The sequence below is a fragment of the Nyctereutes procyonoides genome, unplaced genomic scaffold, assembly GCF_905146905.1.
Source record: "Nyctereutes procyonoides isolate TBG_1078 unplaced genomic scaffold, NYPRO_anot_genome, whole genome shotgun sequence".
Lineage (NCBI taxonomy): Eukaryota > Metazoa > Chordata > Mammalia > Carnivora > Canidae > Nyctereutes > Nyctereutes procyonoides.
In genome coordinates this window covers 36691038-36703045 of record NW_026575134.1, presented here as the reverse complement: position 1 = coordinate 36703045, position 12008 = coordinate 36691038, and positions in this window count along the sequence as shown.

Sequence of the window (12008 nt, the reverse complement as noted above, 5' to 3'; positions counted from 1 at the left end):
AGAATGAAAGCATCATGGGTAAAAGCAGAAGCCACAGACCAAGGCAGATAGACACACAGACAGGATTTGAGTACCTGGATCTGGTTACGATCTGAAGTCAATCCTGGACTGTTCAGTTTCATGAGCCAGTCATTTCCACTTTTTCCCCATGATTGGACAGTAAGCGACTACAAGGTAGTGACCAAATGGAGAGTTAACCATTCAATGATAAAACCCACCAGAGCTCAAGGGTGAAATGGCCTGTTTAAAACTCATGCCCTTGGAATGTATACACATTTTAAAGGAGGACAAGCTGCTATGACCTACAGCCACATCTTTATTTGTCCTCCAAGTTCTTGCAGAAGCTGCTCCCTCTATATTTCTCGTGGACTTTAACCTCCTTTGAAGGATGAGTGTAGCATGGGCTGTGGTAATTTGCCACCAGGGTCTGAAATTCTATAATAAAAATGAGAGACTTAAATTTAAGATATCGGTGTTGGGTGTTTTGGTTGGTATTACTTGCTTTTAAAGCACTTAGAACATTTGGAAACTGTGAACCTGATGCATTGTCTCTGTAACCCTATGTCTCATAGTTAGAACTCATTCCTAGGTTAAATGATCAGAAACGTTTAATAGCTGAATCTGAATTAATTAATTTGTCAAGCAATTAAATGTCTATCATTGCCTCAAATTAGTGATTTATAATACATTGCTAACTAAGTGAAATTTAAGCATTAACAGCTCTACTTCTTTTCCTTTCTGCCTTTAACACAGGACCCTTAATTCTATATGGTTGAAGCAGAGAATGTGAGGCAGTGGTTCTACCAGAAAAGGGGAACTAGCACCGTTCAACATTTTCTGTATGTCACTTCCAATGAGAACAGTGCCAAAAAACTAAACGTACCGTGACTTTCTGATACTTGATAGTATTTTAGAAAGCTGGATATTCTAAACCACTATGACAGGGATATTTGGATGCTTTCATCTCTTTTGATATCCTACTATATTGATGTATTTTTAAGCCTTTTTTTCAGTTTGAAATTAGATGAAAGAAAGTATAGATTATCTTTGCCATGAATTTCACAGGTTGGCCTATTTCCGAGGTTGTTTCAAAACATCTTTGTGGAAATATCAATCTCCTTAGAAAAATATATAGCTTTAAAATATGTATAATTTAGGGAGATATTTGGCTTGTTGAACCTTTGCTATTAAAACTTCAGGAAAAACAAAGCTGTTTTAGTACTTCTACACTGTTGACTTCTATGCTTCAAATTAAAATAACCAATTCTATACAATTAATAATTGGGACAGACCTAATAATATAGTACCATCTCACACATATCAAGTCTAACTCTTAAGCAAATCGCTACCTTTGTCAGGTGTTCTCTCATCTTTCCACCTGTCCTACTTAGCTGCTACTTTTAATCACACAATTTTAAGAATATAGTTACCATGTTTTACATTAGATCCTCAGACCTTACTCATCATATAGCTGAAAGTTTGCACCCTCTTACCAACCTCTCCATATTTCCTCTATACAACGGTCCGCCCCCCTGCCCTGTTTCTAAGAGATCAACTGATTCAACATATAAGCAGTACCATGCAATATTTGTCTTTGGCTTATTTCACTTAAGCTGCCACTTTTATGAGCATAATTTAACAAATGGAGAAACTGAGGCTCAAATAATTTACTAACTTGCTTAAGGTCACACAGTTTATAAATGAAAGAGACAGGAAATCGCATGGGGTCTATTTGACTCCAAAGTGTAAATGCTGACCTATAATCACCGTATGCATTCTTTCTCCATTCAGCTTATGAACATACATTTCTTTCTACTCAGGGTTCATTGGAACTATTTGATTCTGATGGTTTAGGTATTATTATGGGTTATTATTATGGTTAGGTATTATTATTCTTATAAGTTACTTAAGGTGTGTCCTGCAGCCCCCAGCACTCAGACACGTCCATAAAAATGGATAGAGAAGTATGGGGTGGCCAGTTCCAAAGTGTCTTTCTGCTTCCATTCTGAGGAGTCACTTTGCAGAGTAAGAGATACACCTGATAAGTGATAACAACAGCTGTTTATTGTGTTACTGGGCACGTAATTGTACTTTTGTTCTGACCTTTAAATCTTTTGTATCCATCTCCATTGTATGATGCCCATATATCCAGAAGAGGGCGATGTTTCACTACAAACTTCCAGTGAACCTTCCTCCGACCTGCTTTGGACGAAGTAGACACGTAGAAATAAAATTTCTTCAGGTTAAGTTGGAATGCCATTTGCTTGAGCACCACTGGCTTAAGCGCTTTAGGGGGAAAATGTTTCTTCTAAATGTGATATGGAGAAGAGAAAATTTTCTTTCGCGACCACTTCATTCTTATATAAAGTTGTTCTTTCAACTGAAATCCACTATTTTATTGAGGTAGGCTCTAGTGGAATATTCTAGAACCAGTCCACACTTCTATTATAAGTATTTATATAATCCAGAGAAAAGAACATGGGCTGGTGCTAGACAGACCTGAATTTGAATACTGTCTTTATTCCCTCCTGGCTTTATGGCTTCACACAAGTTACTTGGTTTCTAGAGGCCTCAGATTTCCCTTCATGTAAAACATGAATAGTGGTACCTACAGGATAGCAGTATTGTGAGGACTAAATGTGCCAGCTTATGAACCTAACACAGATGCTCAGTAAATGGCAGTGTTCAACATTTCTGAAAAAGCAGCCAACCTTTCTTTTAAGATGAGCCTGGTCATTCCCATCGTCTGTTGCGTTAAGTACAACACCTGGTACCTATTACGAATTCAATACATTTTGTTGAATAAAATAGTTTAAAATATTAAAAAGTTACACTTTAGGGAAAGCAGGAATCTGGAGATAAACTAGCCACGTAGTCTAGTCGGTGTATTTCTACCTTCTTCCCTTTCTTCCTTTCTTCTCCCTGCGCACAATAAAAGATGTCAGTCCCCTCCTTCCTTTGAGTGAAGAAAGGGAGTTTGACCAAGTACGAACAAGGTTTTGGAAATGAAGGGAAAAAAGAATAATAGGAGATGTTTTGTTTGCTGTCCTCTGTTTTATCTTTGGTAGGTGAGAATCTGCTGCAGGAAGTGCAGTGTCCAGAGCCTGGGCCCCTGGAGGCAACACACATGGGTGCCAAAGGCAGGTGCCAAGGGGAGCTGGCTCTGTGGCAGCCGGTAGTGAGCTCTGAGAGGTGCGGGATGGCAGCCACACGTGGGCTATCATTGCTCTCGCCACTCTGCTCATTCCTCCTTCTTCTGGGAAATCCTTAGGAAGTTGAGCCCAGAAGACAAAAGGGAGTAGCTGGTCCTGTCACTTTGCCTATTGTTGGTCTTTGGTCTGGGTACTCAGACCCCAGGCCCAACTGTGTCTACTCTCAGCTGGTACAATGTGTCAGCTCCATTGACCCATGAAGGTCATCATGACTCAACAACCAGAAGATGTAAATGATGACACTTCTTACAGGAGGGAAATCTCCTCTAAATGACAAACATGGCTGCCACTGGGGCTTAAAAATGGAGATTTTGTACAGTGATGCTCATCACACTTAAAATAGCAAAATTTGCCAACTAATTTTCCAGCAAGAGGAAAACTGTTGAATAACAGAATGGTATACTATTTATGTATCAATGTAATACAATCAAATAAGTTGTTTGGAAAAATATTAATGACATGGGGCAATACTCATTATGTTAATTTTTTAAGGCAAAGTACAAAACAAGGTAAACAAGACAACTCCAAATTATTAAAAAGCAAAATAAAACAGAAAAACAGAGACCCCAAAATGTTGAGAAGTTATCTTTGATTTGATGTTATTTTTCTTTTTTTCCCCTATCAAATGTTGTACAGTTTTCAAATTTCCTGTACTGAATGGTCTAATCACAAAAATATAGCATTACAACAGACTGGTGGAAGTTGTTGATGCTAATGGTTTGTGTCCCTTCTCACACAGCAGATGAGGCATCGCTCTTGTGGTCAAATATTAAGTGACTTTGGCAAGTCTCTTGACAATTCTGACCCTCATTTTTTGCATCCTTAAAATGGGAATTATTTAATAGGGTGTGGGGATTAGGGAGGGACTTAATTCAGTTGTGATCATTAAGTGAGGTGATATATGTAAAACTTGGTTCAGCTCACTGCTTGGTACAGAGGAAACATTCAATCAACTACAATAATTATTATTAAAGAACAGAACAGATGTGCTATTACCAAATTCCAGCGCTTGCTTCTTCAAGCTTGTCTACTTGCCCTCCTTCTTTTCTCTCAGTCAAAAATAGGTGATATTGGCAATTTCATAAAACTGGACTACCACGGGATGCCTCTGTGGCCGAGTTGGTTAAACATCTCCTTTGGCTCAAGTCATGATCCCAGCTGGGATGGAGACTCTGGGGAGTTCCCTGCTCCACAGGGAGTCTGCTTCTCCCTCCCTCGGCCCTCTGCTCCTGCTCTCTCTCTCTATCAAATAAATAAAATCTTAAAAAAAAAAAAAGATTTGACTATGACTCTTGTTTCACTCCATCTCAAAAATTTGAGGGCAAGGAAATGGTTGCCAGACCCTTCTGGGGGAATGGATTCCTAATGATAAAACAGCTCCTTGGTTCTGTGCCTGTGTCTTTGTCCCAGGGAGAGAAGGGCCAGTGCACGGGCCTGGGGTTGTGGTTCATCATACGGAGGCCCAAGAGAGAGCACAAGGATCCAGAACCGCATAGAAGTGAGCATCTCTTGGCTGAGCTGTCCAACTCAAACCCCCACCACTGAAACGTGGACAGTAAGAGGAAACGAAATGAATGTGAGCCACAACATCAGGGATTTAGGTTAAATGCTTCATTTGAAACTTTTTAATAGTGTTCTGGGCAGACAGGAGCTCAGAGGTAAAATCATATCAGCATAATCCCTTTCATATAAAACTAGAAGTGAAGAGCTCCTGGGAGTATCTATGCCAAGGCCACCTTGCAAATTCTGACCATGGCTGGATTTGCCAAAAGGACCTCACCCTCCTGGGGCCCCAGCTCACGCCACAGTTCCCACCTACCTGGCCTGAAGCACTAGAAACTATTTTTAGGCTCCATCAAGGGAAACCCCTCATAAATTTTCTGAAAAACAGAATTTGGAGTCTCAGAATATAAACAAATGAATAACCCTGAGATGGTTTTATTTTATTTTATTTATTTTTTATAAAGATTTTATTTATTTATTCATGAGAGACACAGAGAAAGAGGCAGAGGGAGAAGCAGGCTCCATGCAGGGAGCCTGATGCGGGACTCGATCCCAGGACTCCAGGATCATGCCCTGGGCCAAAGGCAGATACTCAACCACTGAGCCACCCAGGCGTCCCCTGAGATGTTTTTAAAATCTAGAATCAAAGTAAAAGATTATTATTTTTTTTGTAGTGATAAGTATGAGCCAGGTCCCACACTGTGTTGTAACATTGAAACAGCCATATGAGACAGAAGCTTCAATTATTTCCATTTTGCAGACACATGAAAACATGGTGAGGTAGTTCTGTTTTGCTCACTCCTTTGTCTCAGTAGCTATAACACTGGTTACCCTCTAATAACTACTCAGTAAACATTTGTAGAATCAATGAATGGACTTAAGCAATACACATGAGCCACACAGCTGGTGAGGGGGGTGAGGCTGGAGTCACATCCAGGCTGGCCTAATTCCGTAGACTGAGTTTTTAACCACTGCCTCTGTTTACCTTTTCCCGACTGACTGCTTAAGTCTGGGAAAGAAGACAAGGGCCTTGCTGGTGGAAGTACTTCCCCGCATGACACTTAGAGTTGGCATGCCCTTGGATATGACTACTTGCAGTGATTTCTCCGGGGTCAGTGTTTAGACATTGCTAACAGGATCCAGGGCTCCTCGGCTTCTGGAATATATTTACATATCAGCTGTAAAAGCTGAGCCCTTCCATAGAATATAATTCTCCAGGCTTTCGGTAATGCAGAATGATAAGTTATGGGCTACTCACCAAGAACTGTCTAGATTGAGGCACAAGTATTTATTTCTATTACCATTTAGCAGTTGCTTGAGGGCTTTGAAAGTCTCTGGACCACAAGCAATTGAAGAAGTGTCCCCTAAGAAATGATCAAGATTAGGGCTTGGAAGTCAAATGCACTTCCTATACCTTTTAGGCTCTATCTATTTGGAGGTGAACAGATTGAGTTTGCATTTCTCTGTGTGATTAACATCAAGCACCCTGTGTCAGTTGAAAAGGTTCATTATCTGGAGAAGAACTTAAAAGGCAGGATGGACAACTTCAATTTAGATAATTGTTGGCTGTGATGGAGTGCTCTTCAAATGGGTCTGTGTGGGGCGGGGACGGGGAGGAGTGCCATCCACTAAGCGCTGCAAACGCTCTCAGAACCCACAGGCAGCAAATACCTAAGTAGAGGAAGCATGATCTATGGGATCAGAAACCCTGAGTTTCAGCTCTGGCTCCCTCACTCACTAGCTTGGTGGCCTTAAGCAAAATCAATCAGTGTCTCCGAGGTCAGTTTTGCCATCTGTAAAAGCAGCAATGACCAGGCCTAACTTTGAGGTTGTTGGAAGGATCCAGGGAACTGGCTGAGAATGCCTTGTATATGCTCTGTATAAGGCTTAGTAAGCAAGGTTTAGGAGGATTCAAAGATGAGCAAGTCAGTTTTATACTACCTGATGTTGATAGGATCCTCAGGGCCTCTTTAAGAAAAGAATACAAAATTATAAGTAAAAATTAAGTACATTGTCTTGCAAAGGGCTTTATTGGCTTCGCAGTAAATGTACCTCTGCCTCCATGAGAAGTGGTATAATAATCAGGAGCATGGGTTCAGGGATGTATGCTACCTGGGTTCAAGCCCTGACTCAGCTGTGTGACCTTGGGCAAGTTCTTAAACCTTTCTGTACCTCAGTTTTTCTTTTTTTCTTTCTTTCTTTCTTTTTTTTTTTTTTTAAGATTTTATTTATTCACAAGACAGAGAAGAGAGAGAGAGGCAGAGACATAGGCAGAGGGAGAAGCAGGCTCCCTGCGGGGAGCCCGATGAGGGACTCGATCCCAGGACCCTGGGATCATGACCTGAGCCAAAGGCAGATGCTCAACCACTGAGCCACCCAGGGGCCCTGCCTCAATCTTTCGTCTGTAAAAACTTTTCATCTGTACTGAGGATTAAGCAACTTAAAATAGATAGTGGTGTCAGATTCGCTACCACCATTTTTTTTTTAAACTTTCTTTTAAGGGGATCCCTGGGTGGCTCAGCGGTTTAGTGCCTGCCTTCAGCCCAGAGCATGATCCTGGAGTCCTGGGATCAAGTCCCACATTGGGCTCCCTGCATGGAGCCTGCTTCTCCCTCTGCCTGTGTCTCTGCCTCTCTCTCTTTCTCTCTCTCTCTGTCTATCATGAATAAATAAAATCTTAAAAAAAATAAAATAAGTAAAACTTTTAAGAATCTTAAAAGATTCTGGAAGAAGAATGGACTATAAAGAGTACAAACATTACATAAGGCAGAATGTGGTGAGTGCTGTAAGGAAGTACAAACAGTTCTGGGAGTCAGAGGAAGAGAAGACGTCGCTACTTGGGGGAGTCAGGAAAAGCTTCATAAAGAACAAACAGGGGAGGTTGCAAAAGGCAGCACACTCCAGGCAGAGGAATGGCCCATGCACAGCTGTGGAGGGGAGACCCAGCTGGACATATGGGACAACTAGGTCTATATTTATAGACTAGAGAGAAAGTAGGAGATGGACCCAGAAAGGCAGATTTTAGCCATAGACCGAAGGGTTTTGGGTGCCCAGACGAGGGAATGCAGGGGGTAGAGAGAGGATTAGAGCCTGTAGGCATGAAGAAGATGAACCCAGCAGCATTCAGCAGGAGGGATGGAGTGGGTTCAGTGCCACTTATGGCAGAGGGTAACTAAGGTGACTGGAGTCCTCCTACATTAGCAACTCAGACAATTTGGAATATGCCTCCAACAACACTGAGACGGGCGATCATTTCTTTAACGTGTGAAAAGAGAACTTCTAGTTTGTAGGTTTTCCATTCATATTAGTGGCTGAGTCGAGGTTCCCATCACGTTACATCAGTGTGAAAGGTGGAGCGGTTTTGTCTACACGAGAATGGAACTAGTGCCCATCCCAGTCCAGGGCCTTGCACTCACAGGCTCTACCAAAGGCCTGAGGAGGGCTTCTCTGGCTTGGGCACATCCATTCTCTCAGTGGACCTCTTGCCAAGCCCTCTCATTAAGATAAACATTTTGCAAGATTTCTTTTGCTGCCACCATTTGGGGTCTATTTCCTTGAGAAATGGAGTGCTTTCACGCAGCTGGCTGGCATTTAGCTTTCTCCGCAGGCCAGAGGTGCTGCTGTGTACAGCACACAGTATGACCTAAATAACTATGTGTGGCAGCCCAGCCACCTGGTCAGGGTCTTATTGTGGAGGACATTCGGAGGGTTGCTCCCAGGTGTTTCCACCCCTCTGGGAAAGGCAAAAATCTGAGGTGTCCCTTGGGGATCCTACCTCCCTGGCCCGCATTGGTCCACTAGTGGGCATCTCTGCCAAGCTAATCAGTATCCTTCCCTGGAATGCTCAGAGCTGAGCATTCAGCTCATTCCTAAGGACAGGATTCGCCCCCTCTGAGTGGTGGAAGCAACAGGATCTGAAGAACGGAAGCACCCACCAGCCAGATTCCCAGCCCATGGAGGAAGACAGTCTACATAGCAGAGAAGAGCACTGTTCCAGGAGGAAAGTGGAGTCTTGGTTGAATTTGAGTCCTTTTCCAGTTTTCCCTGAGGAAAATTTCACCCTTCTTCTACTCTAGATTACGTGTAATGCTCATTCTTTTTCGTAGACTATTTTGAGCTGGACTTCTTTCACTTTTGATCTAAGGGTCCTGATTCCTATACCCATGCTGATCAATTAAAACTTAATCTTTTCCCCTTCATTTCAGTGTCCTAAGGATTGAACAGACGTCCTCATCAGCAGCTAACATAGAGAACAATGTGTTAACCCTTAATGATCACAGGAAGCACTTACACACTACTTTTCAAATTTCAAAATAATTTTTCAATCAGTATCTCACCTAATCCACAAAACATGTGGGAAGACAGGGCAGATATGCTCTTCCTTATTTTATAGAGGAGAAAAGTCAGGCTTGGATTAATTAACTTCTTTTTTTAAGATTTTATTTATTTATTAATGAGAGAGAGAAAGAGAGAGAGAGAGAGGCAGAGACACAGGCAGAGGGAGAAGCAGGCTCCATGCAGGTAGCCTGACATGGGACTCGATCCCCAGTCTCCAGGATCAGGCCCTGGGCTAAAGGCAGCATTAAACTGCTGAGCCACCCAGGCTGCCCAATTAATTAGCTTCTAATTCACAATAATTTTTGCCTAAATTCCTCCAGTTATTTCTTGCGAGAATTTGAATTTCAACCCATATCTTTTGTTTCCAAATCCAGTATACCTTCCCCAAAGTATACCTTTCTACTTAAGGAAGTGACCCAAAGCTTCGACTTTGGGATATTGATGAAAGCCAATGAGGAAGATGGTGTGGTCAAGGAGACCATACTAGGATCTTCAGAACTCTCTAGTTAGGCAACTTTCTACTCCACCTACAAGAAAGACGGTAGTGCTGTTGCTTATGTTTGGAAGGACTGAAGGAAATAACACTTGGGCCAAGACTAGGATGAAGCAAGTGAGGAAGGGAGGCAAGTAGGAGATACCTATATTCAAGGCCATGCAAAGGCTTGTCCTGACCATGTGATATCATTAATGTCATAGCTGCAAAATTCAGAATTCAAGTGCCTATGAATAAAGACCTCCTGAAATAAAGACACATCTTCTACATGTAAGTAAGTGTTTGGAGGGATGTTGAATGAAGAATCAGATGACCAAAAATAGGCACTGGTGGTGGACCCTGTCATGCCTGGCATTTAGACCTCATTGTTCTAATACCTTTGCTCAGTATTTGCATGTATAATTGATTCACGTAGCTAACCATGCTCTCAAGAAATGTCTTTTTTTTTTTTCACTCATCCTGACACATAAATGTCCCGGGTAAAGGAAAATTACAATCACATTCTGTTGGGAACCTAGCAAAACCCAAACAAATACTAAAAACCAATATTTTTAAACCAAGGGTAGATCCCAGAGATAGTCTATTTCAGGTTGGATGTCCATTACTTTGACCAGAGTCCCAATTACTATGCTTTTAGGCTGCTGTTATTGATCAAACTTACTTGTCCTAGTTCCCTTTCTCTCAGTGTCAGGAGATTGAAAGTCATAGGGCATAAGTGCTTTCTCAAACGTCACACAGCTGGGCAGTGGAAAAGCCTGGATTAGAGTCCAGGTCTACTGAGACATAGTGCTCATCCTACGATACTGTGAGTCCTACATTGAATATTGGACTGAGCAGGTTATTATCCAAAGTCCAAGAAATTTTTAGTACTAATCATTTCATACATGTACAGCACTCAGAACTTTTCTAAGTGTTTTTGCAGTTGGTATTTCGTTCCAACTCACAAAAGTTTTCTGAGTAAATTATACCTACGATAGAGATAAGAAAATTGAGGCACAGTAAGTTATGGGCCTATTTGAGGGGACATACTGAGGAGTTAGCATAGTTCTTGTTTTTCTCCCCAACTGTTCATGTTTTTCCCTTCCAAACCACATGGCAAGTCAAATATATTTATAATTACTTATTTAATAACCATTCTTTCCTGCCCTGTATTACTCATCTATTGCCATATAACAAATTACCCTGAAACTTAGCAGCTTCAAATAATAAACACTACCTCACAATTCCCATAGGTCAATAATCCAGGTGTCACTCAGCTGGGTGCCTGTGACTTAAGGTATCTCCAGAGGTTGCAGTCAGGTGTCATCTGGGGCTGCAGGCTCATCTGAAAGCTCAACTGAGGAATGATTCACTTGCATACTGTTGGCAGGGATGGGTTCCTCATGGGCTGTCAGACGAGGCCCTCCATTCTTTGCTCACTGTCGGCCAGAGACCTCGCTCGGGTACTACATGGCATGGCCTCTCCAAAGGGCAGGTCTCAGCATGGCAGTTGGCTTCCCTCAGAGCGAGCACATGAGAGGGCAAAATGGAGAAGCCCAAGGCGGAAGCCACAGCACTTTGTGTAACCTAATCTTGGAAGTGACATCCCATTACTTTTGCCACGTTCTATTTGTTAGAAGCAAGTCAAAAGGTCCAGCCCACACTCAAAGGGAAAAGATTACGAAAGGGTGTGACTGTCAGGAGACTGAAATCACTGCAGCCTTTTTAGGGGCTGCCTATCACATATCACATGCTCCAAATTAAAATTACACCCTCAAGGAGTCTAAGGTAAAATAACTCGAGTTAAGTTTATTATCCTTCAGTTTTTAAGGAAAAACATTTTTTTTATATTGTAAAGCTGAAAGGATTATTCCTCCAAAAATTATAGCTGGCAGCTTGTTTGATATTTTGAAGCCACTGTGCAACATGGACACGTATCCCAAAGGGATAAATCTGTGATTTTGCCATCCATCTCCCCCTCTCCTCAGACCATGCTAATTTCATAGCTTGATTTTTTTTTCCCATCTGAACCGAAAGTCTTGCCTTCCAGATAGCACGAGTGAATGACATTGCCTGCACGTCAGAAATTGCAACTGACATTTCAATTTTGCTTAATTTTTTTTCTTTCTTTGATAGTATTATGGAGAAAATTTACATTTGAATAAAAAGCAAATAGTGCATGTCAGAGTAAGCATCAGGGAATGTCAAATTGTTTTTTTCCAATTACAACTCTATTTCAAATAGGGTAATGCAATTAAAGGATAATTACTAGAAGCACAAAGCCAAGGTTACGATCAGAAATGGTTACCCTTTCACTCTAAGTCCTGTCTTGCTAAATAAAATATTCCTGAGGGGCAAGTTACTATTTGAAAATAGAATACACTCATCCAGGAACAACCAAACACTTGGCAGTGTTGACCAAAACATGTATTTGTGCATAAACCCAAGTGTTTGAAAGAGATGAAAAGACACTAAAGGTGAGC